Below are 19,955 nucleotides of genomic sequence, written 5' to 3'. Positions count from 1 at the left end.
TGATTAACGTAGGAATTTTAAAAGTGAAGACTGGGCTCTTTAGCCATCTTCATGTTAAAAGGATGTAGTTGAGGACTTTTTCAAAGAAGATCGGTCTCGGTGGCCATCTTTGTTCTTATAGGAAAGGATATTGTATTATGTTTTAAACATGAGGATTTTTAGCTGAGGACTAGATGTATTAATAGTCATCAATTGAATTGTTGATCCAAGACAAAATAGTTGGTTATGTCTGTGTGCATTTGTAGACAACCCAGCAGTGCACATCCTTTTTCTTGTTTTGCTTTTTTCACGTGCTACAATGCCTTGGACAAAGCATCATCATAACTTGGAATGTTTAAAGGCATTATAAAAATATCATAGAAGAATGAGTTTGTGAAATAACCGGTTATTTCAGTTCAGTTGAATAATAGTTGGGACATAATTAGTTGAGTGCAAGCTTTGAGGCTGATTCAACTCACTCGACATTAGTTGAGTGCGAAGTTTGTGAGGCTGATTCAGCCCTCAAACCGGATGCTTGTAGACCACCTTCAATAGCTTGAACACGACGTCATCACAAATATTGTTACAGTCAGTTCATCAAAATGAAGTTGTCGGTCGACAAGCTCAAAACAGGAGTCAGCCGAAAATGCAAGCCTGAAACTTTTTATTGGGCTCCAGCTATTCAACTGATGCACGTTTGCAAAACAAATGTTAAAAAAAAAAGGATGAAAATAGAAGCCATCAGATGTATATGATTGTGCAGGAACAGTTGGGATTTGTGTCATTTGTATCACGCTCATCTCTCATCCACTGAGACATTGTGAAGCGATGTAACCAGTGATGTTTCGAAACATCTCTATTTAATTGTGATGTGGATATCTACAAACCTTTGTGTACAAATGTGTGATAATTCGCAGATTTTTCATCTCTGCACTTAATGTGGTGATCAAAATGTATTTGCGATTCCCAGTGAAATCATTCTTTGAGTGCTTAAAAAAGAAATTCATAAGGATGTATAACTGTGTTAGACGTCTTCATTTATATTCCGATGGAAGGTTTGTAACAATAATTAAGTCACACTCAAGGAACATAAGAAACTGTCCATCAAAGGAAATATCGCCGCTCGTGATGCAACGCACACTAATCAACATTTGCACTTGCAATTAAGTAGTTGTGGAGAAACACATTTAATTGATAAATTTACTGTCATTAGCTTAGGACTTTTCCTTTGTGGGTGGTGAGTCCTTAATGTTTGGCTGCACACTTGGTAGGTTTTTCCTATCTGAGCTTGAGTTATTGCCATAAATGAGATAAGTGAAATAAATATGTTTTAGTTTTTTTGTTACTATAAATAACTGACATTTTTCTGGATGTAAAGACATGCTCCAATGTGATTCCCTTTTTTGTAATTCATCTAATTTTCTTTGTAAAATTTCTGTATCTTGAGTTGTTTTTATTGTTTTATATATTATTCAATTGTCTGGAAACAATCTGACTTTTGTTCATGCAATTTGGTAAATTATTTATGTACATTAAAAATAGTACTAAACCTAAGACTGAACCACATTTCCATCGACATGAATATTGATCATATAATTGACTTTTTTTTTTTTATAATTATAAAGTTCCATTTCATATTTTTTTTTTATAATTATAAAGTTCCATTTCAGATCTTTTAATTTTTCCAGTAATCCAACCACACAAAAACTTAATCTTCTATCAGCCTTCTCATGTTGCAGTGTTAACTTTTTATGTTCCTTTGTCTTCTTCATTGCTTATCTGAATTAGCTCTTGCTACTTTAGAAGTAAAATAACTGTTTTCTCTTACTTTATTACAAATTCAAATTCATTCTTTAATAACATATAGCCTCCAATTAACTTTTAAAAAAATATTGTTAAAGGACTCTTTGGATTGCATCCAATTATCAATTCAAATGGAGAGTAGCCAGGAGTAGTTCTATCATCAATTCAGTAGTTATCATTGCCTTTGTAAGTGACCTCTAGCGTTCTCACCCTGAAGCCGCATGCAACCATGTGCTCTCTTCTGTGTCTTATAAATAGAGAGACTTCTTTTGGTCTGACAGTTATGCTGGGCAGGGCATGTATTCCATATGGGTGATGAACGTATGCCAAAAGCAGTCTTTTTTGGTGAGGTGAAAGATGAACATGGTAACAGTGAATATTTCCAATAATCAGGGGACAAACATTTTTCATCACCATAGCTGTGATTCTTTCTGTTATCCATGGGCAGTCAATAAATGCTATTGGACATGATATCTTGTTGTTTTGCCAGCATAATTTTCTTACTGTTACCCATCATATTTTCTTAGTTTTACCTGTCATATTTTCTTAGTTTTACCTGTCATATTTCCTTAGTTTTACATGTCATATTATCTTAGTTATACCTGTTATATTTTCTTAGTTATACCTGTCATAGTATCTTGTTTTAACATGTTTATCATTAGTGACTGTGGTATATTTCACTAGTACACCATTAACATATGCTGGAAAAAATTCCAGTTTTACTTCAATATTATATACTGTAGGTTGGAACTTCATTTGTATTAACATTATTGCTTTGTTACCTATTCTAATTTCCAATTCCTTATCTATTTCTTGGTACATTATATTTTTGGAGAATTAGATTCTTGTCTTTAATGTTGATAATAAATTTCTCTTTGGTGATCTAGATTCCAATAATATTGCTTTTAACAGGATGCATTTCTTTCTTTGTTCTCTCTATTAAGGAGTTAATAACACTCAAAGTCTTGCCTCTTAGTTTACATATGAATATATTAGAACAAGTATCTTCATTGTAATTGCAAGTTTTACAGATAGTCTGAAAATAACTTCAGTATTTCATCAGTTTCTTTAAGGTCCCTCATTTTTTGCCTATAAATATTCTCTTTATGCTCACGCTTGGTAGTTTCTGTTTTGTCTCCCTTGTTTTGAATTGCAGCTTTTATTTTTCAGTTTTTTTTTTTTTAAATTTCTGATTCTTTGTCTGGTTTTGCTTCCTTTTAATTTCTTTCAGCATCTAGTTGCATTTCTCTCTTCTCTTTGTGCTCTCGCCAACTCTTTAAAATATCAACTTGATTTTCTTTCCTTTCCATTTATGTCAAAACATCTTTCTTTTCTTCATCTTTAAGACCAAACAATTCAGCAACTTTCTTTACTTCAGTATATCCATCCATGTATCTATTAATACTTATCAAATGTACCAATGCATTCTGTACTTTTTTTTATAGATAATAATGATATCTAATATCTTTTATAGTTTACAATCACTGACAATATTATCAAGCCAATACTATTGTGATTAACATAACACACTAAATTGTCAACAATCTAATAATCAATGTCATAATCAATTATTATGTCATTACAATATATTATTTTGTCATATAGAAAGAGAAAACAAAATTAATAAAATATTATAATGTAAAAAAAAATGTAACAAAGTTTATACCAAAATGTTACAATTATATAAATGATGATATGATGACTCAGTGCACTGAAAACTTTGATTCAATTGAGGAGGATTCGAGCAACACATTGACCTCACTCTCTTACCCTAAAGCACATCCTGTTCCAAAAGCATGATTTGGTCTATATATAAAAACAAACAAGCACAGCAGGAAAAAGACAGAAAATTTTCAAGAAATACTACATATACTTACAAATATAAATAAAAATGACTTAAAGACCCCAAGAAATTGTGCACAATATTAATACAATGTAAACATTAAAATAAACAATAGTCTAAACACAAAAATCTACAGTGTTAAATCTGCGACCTCTAAAACCTTATGTTCTGATCATATATATATTTTTTTTTACACATTGAAAAAAGACAAAATTTAACAAGGACACAATATCAGTGATACCAAATTTTGACAAGAACATTACTGTCAACAGCTTTCTAAATATAGAACATAAAAATTAAAAATGAAAATCAAAATTATCAGTAATATATTTCAATACTGATTATCTTCCTGTAATGTCATTGAATACTAGCACTGATATAGCTCATCACTTTGAAGAGTGCTTCTTAATCTTTTCACTGTCCAACTTCAATAGAATGTATATATAAATATATATACTGTTACTTGAGTTATATAATATATATCAGCACAAAATTACTGCCTGTGTCCAAATTTACAATTACTGTCCAACTTCAATACAATATATATACTTGTACTGCACAAAATTACTATTATTTGATGAGATATATAATATACACAAATGTACTGTCTGCCTGTGTCAAAATTTACAATTGCAGTTCAACTTCAATGCAATATATATACTTGTACTGCACATAATTACTGACTATTACTTGATGAGATATTTAATATACATTGGCATAAAAATATTGTCTGCCTGTGTCAAAATTTACAATCACTGTCCAACTTCAATATACTATTTACTAATTAATTGTTGGTGCACCTGAAGTGTCTGGTTGATTTTTTGGGGCACTTTTTCATCCTTCAACTGTCTACAAGTGTTTACATACTATTTACAATCACTGTCCAACTTCAATATACTATTTACTAATTAATTGTTGGTGCAACTGAAGTGTCTGGTTTATTTTTTGGGGCACTTTTTCATCCTTCAACTGTCTAGGAGTGTTTACATACTATTTACTAATGAGATATATAATATACACAAATGTACTGTCTGCCTGTGTCAAAATTTACAATTGCAGTTCAACTTTAATGCAATATATATACTTGTACTGCACATAATTACTGACTATTACTTGATGAGATATATAATATACATTGGCATAAAAATATTGTCTGTCTGTGTCAAAATTTACAATAAGTGTCCAACTTCAATATACTATTTACTAATTAATTGTTGGTGCACCTGAAGTGTCTGGTTTATTTTTTGGGGCACTTTTTCATCCTTCAACTGTCTACAAGTGTTTACATACTATTTACTAATGAGATATATAATATACACAAATGTACTGTCTGCCTGTGTCAAAATTTACAATTGCAGTTCAACTTCAATGCAATATATATACTTGTACTGCACAAAATTACTGACTATTACTTGATGAGATATATAATATACATTGGCATAAAAATATTGTCTGCTTGTGTCAAAATTTACAATCACTGTCCAACTTCAATATACTATTTACTAATTAATTGTTGGTGCACCTGAAGTGTCTGGTTGATTTTTTGGGGCACTTTTTCATCCTTCAACTGTCTACAAGTGTTTACATACTATTTACAATCACTGTCCAACTTCAATATACTATTTACTAATTAATTGTTGGTGCAACTGAAGTGTCTGGTCAATTTTTGGGGCACCTTTATCATTTTTCAACTGTCTAGGAGTGTTTACATACTATTTACTAATGAGATATATAATATACACAAATGTACTGTCTGCCTGGGTTAAATTTTACAATTACAGTTAAACTTCAATGCAATATATATACTTGTACTGCACAAAATTACTGACTATTACTTGATGAGATATATAATATACATTGGCATAAAAATATTGTCTGCCTGTGTCAAAATTTACAATAAGTGTGCAACTTCAATATACTATTTACTAATTAATTGTTGGTGCACCTGAAGTGTCTGGTTTATTTTTTGGGACACTTTTTCATCCTTCAACTGTCTAGGAGTGTTTACATACTATTTACTAATGAGATATATAATATACACAAATGTACTGTCTGCCTGGGTTAAATTTTACAATTACAGTTCAACTTCAATGCAATATATATACTTGTACTGCACAAAATTACTGACTATTACTTGATGAGATATATAATAAACATTGGCATAAAAATATTGTCTGCCTGTGTCAAAATTTACAATCACTGTCCAACTTCAATATACTATTTACTAATTAATTGTTGGTGCACCTGAAGTGTCTGGTTTATTTTTTGGGGCACTTTTTCATCCTTCAACTGTCTAGGAGTGTTTACATACTATTTACTAATGAGATATAATATACACAAATGTACTGTCTGCCTGGGTTAAATTCTACAATTACAGTTCAACTTCAATGCAATATATATACTTGTACTGCACAAAATTACTGACTATTACTTGATGAGATATATAATATACATTGGCATAAAAATATTGTCTGCCTGTGTCAAAATTTACAACCACTGTCCAACTTCAATATACTATTTACTAATTAATTGTTGGTGCACCTGAAGTGTCTGGTTTATTTTTTGGGGCACTTTTTCATCCTTCAACTGTCTACAAGTGTTTACATACTATTTACTAATGAGATATATAATATACACAAATGTACTGTCTGCCTGTGTCAAAATTTACAATTACAGTTCAACTTCAATGCAATATATATACTTGTACTGCACAAAATTACTGACTATTACTTGATGAGATATATAATATACATTGGCATAAAAATATTGTCTGCCTGTGTCAAAATTTACAATCACTGTCCAACTTCAATATACTATTTACTAATTAATTGTTGGTGCACCTGAAGTGTCTGGTTTATTTTTTGGGGCACTTTTTCATCCTTCAACTGTCTAGGAGTGTTTACATACTATTTACTAATGAGATATAATATACACAAATGTACTGTCTGCCTGGGTTAAATTCTACAATTACAGTTCAACTTCAATGCAATATATATACTTGTACTGCACAAAATTACTGACTATTACTTGATGAGATATATAATATACATTGGCATAAAAATATTGTCTGCCTGTGTCAAAATTTACAATAAGTGTGCAACTTCAATATACTATTTACTAATTAATTGTTGGTGCACCTGAAGTGTCTGGTTTATTTTTTGGGACACTTTTTCATCCTTCAACTGTCTAGGAGTGTTTACATACTATTTACTAATGAGATATATAATATACACAAATGTACTGTCTTCCTGGGTTAAATTTTACAATTACAGTTCAACTTCAATGCAATATATATACTTGTACTGCACAAAATTACTGACTATTACTTGATGAGATATATAATAAACATTGGCATAAAAATATTGTCTGCCTGTGTCAAAATTTACAATCACTGTCCAACTTCAATATACTATTTACTAATTAATTGTTGGTGCACCTGAAGTGTCTGGTTTATTTTTTGGGGCACTTTTTCATCCTTCAACTGTCTAGGAGTGTTTACATACTATTTACTAATGAGATATAATATACACAAATGTACTGTCTGCCTGGGTTAAATTCTACAATTACAGTTCAACTTCAATGCAATATATATACTTGTACTGCACAAAATTACTGACTATTACTTGATGAGATATATAATATACATTGGCATAAAAATATTGTCTGCCTGTGTCAAAATTTACAATCACTGTCCAACTTCAATATACTATTTACTAATTAATTGTTGGTGCACCTGAAGTGTCTGGTTTATTTTTTGGGGCACTTTTTCATCCTTCAACTGTCTACAAGTGTTTACATACTATTTACTAATGAGATATATAATATACACAAATGTACTGTCTGCCTGTGTCAAAATTTACAATTACAGTTCAACTTCAATGCAATATATATACTTGTACTGCACAAAATTACTGACTATTACTTGATGAGATATATAATATACATTGGCATAAAAATATTGTCTGCCTGTGTCAAAATTTACAATCACTGTCCAACTTCAATATACTATTTACTAATTAATTGTTGGTGCAACTGAAGTGTCTGGTCAATTTTTACGGCACCTTTTTCATCCTTCAACTGTCTACCAGTGTTTGATTTGTGATAGGGTAAAGCAATTGTGAATATGTAATATTTAAAATAGATTTTTATTAATTTATGTAAATGTTTACTATTTTCACCATCTGAGGTGTGAATGAATCTTGTTTTTAATGACCCAACCGTATAAAACTTAGCTCTTGAGCTATGAAGGGGGAATAACCCTTGATAGATTATGGGCATGATATAGCCTTAATTGTGCTGATGTGCCAAAAAAACAAAATATCAATACCTTCCAACTGTTGGGCACCTATATGGTCATCAATTGTTGGAATACTTCATCCCTCATACCAACTGTTGGGCACCTCAAGTGTGTCCTGTCAGTTATTGGGGCACCACAAGTGTCCTAACAACTGTTTGGGCACCTCAAATATCCTTTTAACTCTAGAGGCACCTTAGGTATTGTATCTATTGTTGAAGCACTTCAAATGTCCTATCATTTGTTGGGGCATCTCATTTATCCTAACAACTGTTTGGCACTTCAATATTCTTATTTTTGGGCACTCCAAGTGTTCTATCAATTGTTTGGGCATTCCAAATGTCCTATCAATTGTTAGGCACCTCATCGATCATACCAACTGTTGTCCACCTCAAGTCTGTCCAATCAGCTGTTGGGGCACCACAAGTTTTTCAACACCTTTTTTGGCACCTCAAATGTCCTTATAACTGTTGGGGCACCTCAATATCCTATCAATTGGTAGGGCACCTCAAGCATACTATCAATTGGTAGAGCACCTCTAGTGTCCTATCAATTTGTAGGGCACCTCTTGTCCTATTGTTTGGTAGGGCACCTTTTTAGGCACCTCAAATGTCCTTATAACTGTTGGGGCACCTCAATATCCTATCAGTTGGTAAGGCACCTCTTCTTTCCTACCAACTGTTAGGTCACCACGTCTCCTATTAACTGTTGGGGTACCTAAAGTATCCTATCATGGGGCATCTCATTCATCCTAACAACTCAATGGTCTTATTGTTGGGGCACTCTGTCCTATCAATTGTTGGGCACCTCATCCATCATACCAACTGTTGTTCACCTCATGTGTGTCCTATCAGTTGTTGGGGCACCACAAGTGTCCTAACTACTGCTTGTCTTTTTAACTTATGTGGCACCTCAAGTGTCCTATTAACTGTTGGGGCACATCAAGTATTCATTCAACTCTCTCTCTCTCTTTATATTATACTATATTATATTATGTTAGTTTTGATTACCGTTATAAATAAATAAATAAATATATATGATTATGGTTATTATATATTATACATAATCTGCAGTGTTTTTACAAATGTGTAGTCCTGTTTATTACTCCCAGAAACACTTTTTTTTTTCAGTGTCATTAGCAACATATGAATTTATATATTTGAAATGTTTAATCACACTTCTTTTTACTGAAGTTTAATTTTTTGTTAACAGATATCAAGCTACAAAATAAAATTCCAATTTTTTAGGTTCTCGCCTATATCTGCAATTTATATCTATATATTAAGTTTTGTTACCTTGAACTCTTTCAAGTTTTTGTTACACAACTTTATATTTCAGATTCTTTTTGTTCTTCCTTAGGTTCAAATGTATCAGTTGTTTTTGTTGACAGATATCAAGGTACAGAAATAAGAATCTAATTTAGAGTTTTTTAAAGCTTGATTAGTCATAATATTTGCACTATTATTTCCAATATGTGCCAGAGTGTCTGCTAAATGTAACTAGTATGATTAAAAACATGGTCATTGCAAAGTCTAACATATGGACAAGTAGGATGCTTGGGGCTTGATTCAGTGAAAGAATGTTGGACAAGCAGAAGTGTTATGGAGTGTGTGTGTTTTTATGGTGACTGTGGTAAGAGGTAAGCGATTGGATGTGAATGATGCAAAAGTGGCATTGTCGTCACTTGGTCTTAGGGGAGACGACTCCAGAATGTAAGACTGAAAGGTTGTGTTATTGTAGTGAGTTAGATTGTAAGAAATTTTATTACTTAAGTCTACTACATTTATTTCATGTGATCACAAGTATTATAAATGTTATATTTAGTTTTGTTCACAAGGAAGTTGTTCAAGTTCTTATTAGCTAAGATATATTATGCCTTCAACAGTTTAGTTGCCTACCAGCAGTTTGGTGCTACAAGTCAACAACAGTCAGACTAAATTAAATAAAGCCATGTCTATTTCTACATGATTTTGTTGCTACTAACCTGGTGTTACTAACAACTAACTTGAAAAGGGAGAGGGGAATTATCATCTTATTCATGTACTATTTACATTAGATTTTTACCAAATTATTAAATTGTTACTACCCTTACTATTTTAACTGTGAATAGACCTTGATTTTAATGATTTAACTGTGTAGAATTTAGCCCCTGTTATGTAGAGAGAGAGAGTAGTCCTTAAGGGACTGCAGGCACGACATGGCCTAAATTGTGCAGATGTGCATAAAATCAAAGAAATAAAACATTAACAAAATGTGTATTATAATTGTCACTTTTCCTCTACTTAGAATTTTTTTCTCTCCTAGATTTTCATAATTTTTTGTTGAAGTCATTTCAGTTCTCAATTATTTTGTGCACCAAGTTACAAGAAAAAATTTAAGCAAGAGAGGTCACTACACTAAGACTTTGTCTTCTCATAAGAAAGGATGGCTGCCTGGTCATGTGATATGTGCACTGGACTGTGTATGGTCATCTTGATGCTCATATCTTGCCTGATGACATTTATTCTGCTGAACATTTGGTCAAGGAAGTAGATTCTCTTCAGCTCTCAAGAAACATTCAAAACATGTCAAACATTCGACAAGAATATCAAGTGCAATGTACATGTAAGTAATGTTGAAACATCTGATCTCATTTATGCATTCTTGAGGACAATCTGCAGCCACTAAACCAGTTACATCAGATCTGGATAAAGTGGTCGCTTCCTCTTCATTAAGGCTAGAACAGAAAGATTTTATAACTCTTTTACTCCATTTTCTGTCAGTGTGTTTCATGGTCATTAGTCACATGACAAAGAGGTTTAGTTTATTAACCAGTGGTTGTGTATGACTGTGTCTTTGTATGTTTTGTGTGTGAATGTTGTTCCTGTTTGTATCTATATTGTCGTTGCTATAGTGGTAATCCTCCGGGTAATCATAATCAAACTAAATTTTCATTTGTTTGGATCTTATCTGGTGGGAATTTTAAACTTAGTAATTTGCTCTTAGCTTACTTTTTGATTTTTAAGTACATTCTAAAAGAAATACAATAGATAAGGATAGAAAAAGAAAAGCAAACAATAAAGAGATTTGCTGAAACAATATAAAGTGAAATAAAAATATATATAAAAAAAAAAGAATAAACCTGGAGATTTTGAAGGAAAGACTGCTGTTGCCAACTCAACAAAACCAATGAGTTTGTACTGCAAGCAAAAGAACTTAGTTGTGATTTCATTTTGCTAGAAATGCACAAACTTAATAGCATAATTTTCACTCTAAATATTAAAGCTTTCTGTATTCTGTACACCAGATACACTACATAGCTAGTTATTTATTGTTTTCTGGCATAATTGAAAATCTCCAATAAGTTCCTTAGACTTAAATGACTTAATTAACCTTAAAATTTTTAAAACTTTATTTGTTTGTTATTCTTTGCTGCTGTATTAGATGTCTTGGGTGTATTTTTTTTTTCTTAAAAGTTTATTCATAAAATACTAAGTTAAACCATAAAGTGAAACCTGCATCATCATAATAGTTTTGTTTAACATGAAAAGAAAAGCAACAAAAGAATTTTTTTTTTTCCTTTTCAAGGCAAAAGTTTTTCTTATTAATTTTTTTATTCTTATTTAGACCAACATGATGAAAAGGTAGACAACATGAAGATGTAGACCAACATGATGAAGATGTAGACCAATATGAAGAGGTAGACCAGCATGATGAAGATGTAGACCAACATGAAGATGAAATGTAAACCAAAAAATGGGTCAAGAGATGTATGGAATACAATGGTAAGCAATGCTGTGTATATCTCTTTATATTTTCTTTATACTAAACCCCTGAGTAAAGCTTTGCCAAGTTTTGTGTTTCACTGACTATAAAAATGTTTTTATCAAATTTTGTTCTCTTGTATTGACAGTGAACATCTTGAGAAGTAAAACAATTCCTAGAGGCAAAGACACAGACACACCGGATCTTTTAGAGATTTTCCTTTTCTACCATCATTTAGAGACTTCCTTGTGCTCTAAGGGAACCTGTCATTATCTTTTGATTGCTAATTGGCATTGATGTTTTTACATTCCTACTGCGTCTGAAAGAAATTAACATTTCCCTAATGCTACTTGAAAACCAGACCTTCTCAAGACAATTTTAGTGACCAAGCTGCAATATGGGACTCAGTAGGAAACAATGAAGAATGCTCCTAACCTCAGGTTGAGTAACCATGCTCACCTACTAGAGTGGCGACAAATACTTCTACACCCACAGTTATACATCCTGAACCCAACCTCACAACATGGTTACATTACCGGAAGTGGTCGCAAGGTCAGAAAACCTAACAGATACAATGGATAGAACAATGAACAGGTACAAGTACTCAAGTGATGTACTTTGTGAGAACTATTTAGGTGGAATCACCATAATTGACTTGTATAAATCTTGTTCTATATTTAGGTATATCTTGACAATCAGTCCAGTCATTTGTTCATTTTTTTTTAAATATTCCTTTTTTTTCCCTCAATCTTCTTGTTGTTTCAGTTACATGTTTTTGTATTTTGAAGGAGGAAGGTGCTTTGGTACATTATCGTTATTATTATTGTACCAGTATTAAGCAAACTTTTATATCTTTAATTATTCATGAATTCTAAAGCAGAACGTCACTTCCACCGGAAAATGTTGTAACAACTATACGTGTCTTCAGTTAACATTCAATACTCTGTACAGTCACAACGCCAAAGCCTTGCTAGATTATGCTTTTAATTCAATTTGTTATCTCCCCTGCTTTAGTGTGCTATCATATAATTTTTTGTGTCACATCCCTGCACAATTTGTTCTATGCTTTTTTACAGTATAAATAGCGACTTGACATTATTTAGCTCTATTATAATATTGTTATATTATTATATTTAAAATAAAACTGTTAACATATTCTATGCTGTTATAATATAAATGTTTTGCTGTTACCATGAATACAGTTTTGAGTTTTTGTCTGATTTCTTAGAGGAGAAATTTTTCATAAATAATAATAATAAGGCTTATCTTCAAGTCCGAAGATTAGTGAGAAGTATGCAGTATTCCCCAGCTAGGACCTACATATTTTGCTATAAATAAAGAGTATAATAATATTTACTACTTGGTATTGTCAGTCTTCACTAAAGCAATGAGTTTATCCCCTTAGTGTGTTTAAAATTTTCAAATACTAATTCACTTTGTATTATCTGTTGGTGATCATGGGGTATCCACTTTGTCATCTCCATAGTCTCTGGTGTTAACACTCAGTGTCCTGTTGGAGGTTACGGCTAAGATGTTATCTCTCTTTCTGATGGAACACATGTAAAACCAACAAAACAAACATTAGACCTAGACTTTATTAACAGGTAAATTTTTATAATTGTGAACTGGCGCTCCCAAAGCTACTTTTATGTATTTTAAATTTTACTTCTGTAGGCTAGTGCTAAGCTGTATACTTGTATTTCTACCTATTATATGGGTTAGGGTGGAGTACTTAAAATAGAGCCTATGCTGTTTCCTGTACTGTTGACCAATGGTGTGTGTCAGTTTTAATTATTCTGTACCTGGGACTGCCTGTAAGTTTCAGAATTTTTCTTTTATTTTTAAAAATTTTACTATGTGTAAATCTGTTTTATATTTGAACAACTGTCAAAATAACTAGCAGTTTTTTTTTCTAAAGTTTGTTTTAAAACTATGGCCAAGCCTCTGCCCAGTGCTGTCATGATGGCCACTTCTAATGTTTATGTACTAGATTGTAACTGCTGCCTTAGTCATTGAAATTAAAGTCTCATTTTTGAATTTCTTTATGTTTCTAGATTTCTTTTAGTTCGCTAGTTTAGTTTAGTTTAGTTGTCTGGTTGCTTAGATGACTCAAACCCCTTGGTCACAGAGGTGCACAGATACAACCCACCCATTAGTTTTACAATCTGGCAACTGTAACTTCTTGTTATCCCAGGCTAGACATGACCTTAGGCCCCGACAGGCTAACATATTCTCTCATTCCAGACAGCATTGTCCCTAACAATACATAATTACCTTGCTTTAGTTGTAGAATGAAAGATGAGCAAACAGTTAAAAGTTTCTATAGAATTCACTTGGAGGTGTGGTGGCTAAGTGGTAAAGTGCTTGGCTGCCAAACATAGGTCTAGGGTTTGAAGACCATTTTTTTTTTATAATAGTCCTAATATAAAGAAAAACAATTAGGCACCTTTCAGTCCACCCAGCTCAAATGGGTTCCTGACATTTAATGGAGAAAAGTAAAGGCGGTTGGTCATTGTGGTGGCCACCTGATACCCTCATTGACCATAAGACACAGAAACAGATGATTTTTTGTATCATCTGTCTTACAGATCGCAAAGTCTGAAAAGAGAAATTTATTTTAACTTGACTATTTTCACATTTTGCCCTACATCAAAAAGCTTCTATTTTTTGTCTATCATTCAGTTTGTCTTTGGAATGGTTTATTTTTGATAATGATTGAATATTGAAGTCAATTAGATTAGTTGACTATGAGTTTGTAGAGGGTAATCACTGACTAGATGTTAGTAGCATTTCCTGTCATATCTTTTTTGGTAATTTCATTGCTGATTAATTTCTTGTTCATTGAAGTAATTACTGTACATTTCAAGGTGTATTGAGACCAGCACAATGACCTATTTTCCCTTTACCATTAACTTTCAAATACATTAATAGTTATCTCTTAATATGAATTCAGTAATTTAGCACAGACCAGTTACAATTTAAAAAAAAAAAAATGAATGCCACTTTGATTGCAAGGTATACATATACATCAAAATGAGTCAATCAAATCAATGTATACGATATCACAATAAAACTGAAAGTGCTGCACAAATAAATATTTAGTTAAAAACTAAGGTACATTGGTAGTCCTGATATTACTTTTAGTAGTAGAAATAACTTAATTCATTTAGATCAGGGGTGGGCAAATTACAGACCACGGGCCACATGCGGCCTGCCAAAGTGTTTTTGGTGGCCCGCGGAAACCTACAGAATTCAGGTGAGCCCACAGATTAAACATATAAAAATGCAAATATATTAAAAATAAATAATTTTAAATATCTTCTTATCAATTGTGATATTTAATTGGCCTAAATTGTGCCGATGTGCCTAAAATCAAACCAATCAATTATGATGAAGCTAAATAAACATCGTCTCTTCATGTTATTCTAAAGTTTTAAGCAAATGAAGATTATGCTCATTGATAATATTTCGAAACAAGACACACACTCAGACCAGTATTTAATAAATTCTATGAAGAACTGTGTTGAAAGTGTTGAGTTGGCTTGGAACAAGATGTCAAGTGTAACAACTGATGGAGCCCATGCTTTGACTGAGAAAAACATTTTTTTTTAATAATGAACAATATCACAACCTTAAATTCTACACCGAGAGGTTGCAGTGAATATCAGACATATTATTGACCTAATCATCTCAGTGATCAAACTTATCAGAGCCACAGACAGTTTCAAGAAGTACCACATGGGCAAGGTATTGAAAAGAATATGGGGTCTCAAGGAAAATTTTTTTTTTTCCTTAATGACACTGACAGTGGCTTTCTTACTAATGTTGCTAATGAAGAGTTGCAATGGGCTACTTGCACATCATGAAATTTATGAGCATCTTTTCAAGCTTTTCCATTTCTCCAGTCAAGCAAGTGAAAACAGGTTTTATCATTTTGTAAATGTTAAACATACTATACCACTGACTCAAGTCCGTTTCAGCAGACAACATCAAGTTTATTTTACCATAATAATAATAATAGTACACTGCACTCCTTGTTAGTGCTACAAGTCAAGAAATAATAACAATCCTATCCACATAACAGCGGTATCAAAAGTATCCAATATATGTTAGTTACAAATCACGTCCGCATCTCAGCGGGTAACAATAAGAACAATTGCTACTAGTGACACTGGAGCTCCAACTATAGATATCCATTGCAATACGAATAATACTTTAATATTCAATAAGCACATGATGAAATCAACTCTCAAATATAATTAATCAACAATCATTAGTCCATCGACTTTCATGCTATATACATATATATACACCAGTCCAGGAAGCAACGTCCAACCTTCCTGGACCGGGAGCAAAACCTTACTGACTTGACTGAACTCAAAGTCAACTTTATTCATTCTACTTCCTGTTTTCTACATCAGGAATTCCATGTGTCTTTTAAACTCTTAACATGACGTGAACTTTAGATCATGCAATGTCAACTAAGACTGTGACACATTTTCCTTTGCTGAAAGGTGAAACTATTTCTAGTAAAAAGAAAAGAACAAGACTTATGGAATTTGAAAACAAATGTTAAGACGTCAAGAACTTAAACCATTTTTGAATATCCTCACTTCACCATTTAGTACAGAAGCTGATTCAGCTCCCGAGGAAATACTTCCTAGCAAATTATGACCCAAAAGAGAATCAGTTTGAAGGGTGCATAAGCTGTATTTCCACACTTAAAAAGACTTGATGCTAAACTTTGACATTTTTGGATGCACAAGAATATTTTCTTTTGTTTGAACATATGCAACCAGAAGAACAAGTGGATGCTGACTGGCTGTAATTTAACAGCAGTCACAAAGATAAGAACTAGTAAAGCTAGTTCCAGAGTTCCGGAACATTATGCACAATTAAATACTTCACATTAAGTATAACTGGATTGTTGTGAAGAATGAATGTGATGTAAAAAGACAGTAACAAAATTTTAAAAATATTAGTTAAATTAGTTTCAAAAATTGCTAAATCTTGTTATAATTCCTCAATTTGAATGTCTAATACAGTATACAAGTAAATTAATAGACATCTAGCATATTTTTCTAAGTTGTAAATACAAATTATATATATGTGGCCCCCTATTCCTAAAAAAAAAAATTTAATGCGGCCCTCAACAGAAAAAGTTTGCCATCCCTAATTTAGATGGTTGATTTTAAAAAGGAGACAATTAAATTAGAAGTTATACTAATTAGACATTAAAAAAAAAAGAAAGATACAAAGGGATAAAATAAAGTACCAGTTGTTATTCTTAAAATTAAAAAAAATGTATTTAACACATTAGCATATTCTGTTCCAAAAATATAAACTTGATCAGAATATTTATTGCTAGAGTTGTATACTCTAAACATTACTACAACAGATATATTGACATGCTGATCTATTGGTTCCCATGGGATAAAACACTGTCAGGCAGTCATCTAATGAACAATGTAGATAACACCCAGGACTATACATAAATACTTCATGTCAACTTAATAACATTGTCACTACCAACGAGGTTCAATGTACAATGAATTTACACTGAATTCTATAAATGATTATAAAAACTAAAATGCAAGTAAATAAATGCTTTCACTATGATATACATATTCTACATATATACAAACAAAACAAACTTGATATGAATAAACCAAAATTTTATCACTTTAAAAAAAATTGTTCAGTGCAGAGAGTACATTAAATATGAGATGTTTTTAATATATAGCTATAAAAACCTTAATTATGTAATACAATAAATATGCCATTGTACAATATTTCATTTACAAAACATAGTTGAAAAAAGTCTAGTAATATAGCAGTGTTCAGTGGTAACATTTTCATAAAGAACTCTTAAAAGAAAACTAAAGTTGATAATCTTATCTTATATAATACAGATGTTACTTCAAAATAGAAGATAACGCATATATTAAAAAGTAAATTAAGTTATTAGTAACAAGTAAAATAAAAGCCAGTGGTTTCAAATACAAATATATCCAGTTATCATTTATTAATAGGTCTAATCACCTGTACAGGTACCATTTATTCAAAAAACATTCCACATAAAGATGATGTAATCTCAAAAATGAAATGTTTTCTTTTTAAATTTCTTTAGCATTTAAATTTTTTAATGGAATCCTGTGGTTAATTAACTGTACTTATACCTATTTAAATTTCAATGACAAATATTCTAAAATCCAAAGTAAATGAATAATAGGTACCTGGTAAATTTAAATTAATAAACATAGCAAGTTGTCTTAAAAAACAAACACCCAAATTGACCTTTGATCCCTCTTTCATGAACACTCTCAGCATCAAGAAAACTAAACCATTCATGAACAGTATTGCTTGAGCATAAAAGTGTGTTATTTGGTGACTACAAAAAGTTGTATACAATTGCATAATATATAGAACAATAAAAACAACACAAGACACAGATATTTTACAAAGAGAATTAGATGAATTACAGAAAAGCAAATCAAATTGGAGCATGTCTTTCCACCCAGAACAATTGCTATAACTTAGCCAAATAACCTCAACGAAAGGAGTATAAAATAACAAAATAGAATGTTTAATAACCAAAAAGGAAACTAGATCTAGAATTACACTAATCACATCACAAGCGTCGTTTTCATCTCTAATCATCGGCCATCTTGACTTCCTCTCTTATTTCCTGTCTCTGTCCTGTGTCTCATGGTGCGCAGTCTCACACCTAATGACAGCGTGCATTGTAGAGTCATAACACCAATTGTTGCAACTCTCGGCTAGGCACTCAACGAATAGGCAGGCAACTCAACACAGTGTAACAGGAAATAAAGACAGGTGTTTATTCACTAGGACAAACACATAGCATCCTTCAGCTTCCTCAGAGTCTTTCTACTAATTTAACAGTCCTTTAGACAGCAACCCGAATGTGGACCAACGACAGCCTTCCCTGCTTCGCTCCAGGTCCCTTCTACAACCTTCAGGCAGCACCAAAAGCTTGCTTCTTAGTTTCCAAACATTCAGACTCTTCACAATCCCTGATGCCCTGTTCTTCTCTCCATTCTAGTCTCTTCCTGTTTACGTTCACTAGTGCGCACCTCAAGCACTGGTGCAAGGCAGGGTTACAACACTACCCCCATGTTTACACAACATTTGAATAGTAACACAACGATTATATAGGAAACTAAAAGCAGTGATAAATCTAGGAATAAAAAATACTGATAACAGTGAAAATAATTTCACAACAGTTTTACAAGTTTTAATTAATCTTTTAGACATTTAAAACAATGTTAAATGATTATAAATCTGTCTACTAAAGCAAAAAAAAATTTCTTTAATTTTCAAATTAAATTATTGTGACCAAAAAAGCTATCACCCTAACTTCAATACTGCTTACCAAGACAGATTGCAACTTATAGTTCGTCCATCGTGGTTCGATGATGACCACTTTGTCATCCAGGGGGCTGAGGGCTTTGCACTGGGGTTTTATGCCTCCTCATGTGGCTGATGAGACCTATGTGAGCCCGGAATGTTCGGCCGCACACTGGGCAGGTTATTCCAGCTGGAGCTAGTGTCGTGGGCCTTGCTTTTCTTTTCTGGCGTTTTTCTTCTGCCAGCATTGTTCTTTTTTCCTCAGCAACCTGTGCGCCAGTTTTCACAGCGCGACGCCATGATGCTCTGTCATGTGCCTCTGTCTCCCAGGTGCCTGGGTCTATGCTGAACGCCTTCAGAGAAGCTTTGAGGGTGTCCCTGAAGCACTTTCTTTGACCACCTTGCGAGCGCTTTCCTTCGCTTAGTTGGCCATACAGGAGTCGTTTAGGGATGCGGTGGTCTTCCATTCTGTAGACGTGACCTGCCCATCGCAGCTGGGACTGCATCAGGATTGTGTGGATGCTTTGCAGACACACTCTGGTATTTTGTCTTGCCATTTGACATTTAGTATTTTTCTCAGACATGTCATGTGGAAGTGGTTTAGTTTCTTTGCATGTTTACTGTACACTGTCCATGTTTCTGAGGCATATAGCAATGTAGGGAGGATGACGGCTCTATAGACCCCTAGCTTGGTGTTTGTGGAGATACCACGTCTGTTCCAGACATTTGTAGACAATCTGCCGTAGGATGCACTGGCCTTGGCGATACGCAAGTCGATTTCACTATCAATTTTTCCATTTCTGGAGAGTGTGCTGCCAAGATATGTGAATTTGTCCACTGCGTTTATATCCTGTCCATTTATAGTAATGCTTGGATCCATGTAGGCTTTCCCAGGAGCAGGTAGATATAAGACTTCAGTCT

The 19,955-nt window shown here is 32.7% G+C and overlaps 1 long non-coding RNA gene across 14 annotated transcripts in view; it reads left to right on the top strand.

Annotated features, from left to right (window-relative positions):
* LOC129924126 (uncharacterized) overlaps positions 1-13,704 on the top strand; it is a 29,665-nt gene extending 15,961 nt beyond the window's left edge. For 6 of the 14 annotated variants that reach the window (XR_008776047.1, XR_008776058.1, XR_008776054.1 and 3 more), the window contains 3 exons: positions 9,258-10,523; positions 11,526-11,683; positions 11,812-13,704. This is a non-coding gene — a long non-coding RNA (uncharacterized LOC129924126). The remainder of the gene's footprint in view (positions 1-9,257; positions 10,524-11,525; positions 11,684-11,811) is intronic. The other 8 variants (XR_008776051.1, XR_008776049.1, XR_008776048.1 and 5 more) reach the window with 8 other exon arrangements.
* The last annotated feature ends 6,251 nt before the right edge of the window (positions 13,705-19,955 follow it).

The sequence above is a fragment of the Biomphalaria glabrata genome, unplaced genomic scaffold, assembly GCF_947242115.1.
Source record: "Biomphalaria glabrata unplaced genomic scaffold, xgBioGlab47.1 scaffold_20, whole genome shotgun sequence".
Taxonomy (NCBI): Eukaryota; Metazoa; Mollusca; class Gastropoda; family Planorbidae; genus Biomphalaria; species Biomphalaria glabrata.
This window is presented reverse-complemented; position numbering and strand designations above follow the sequence as displayed.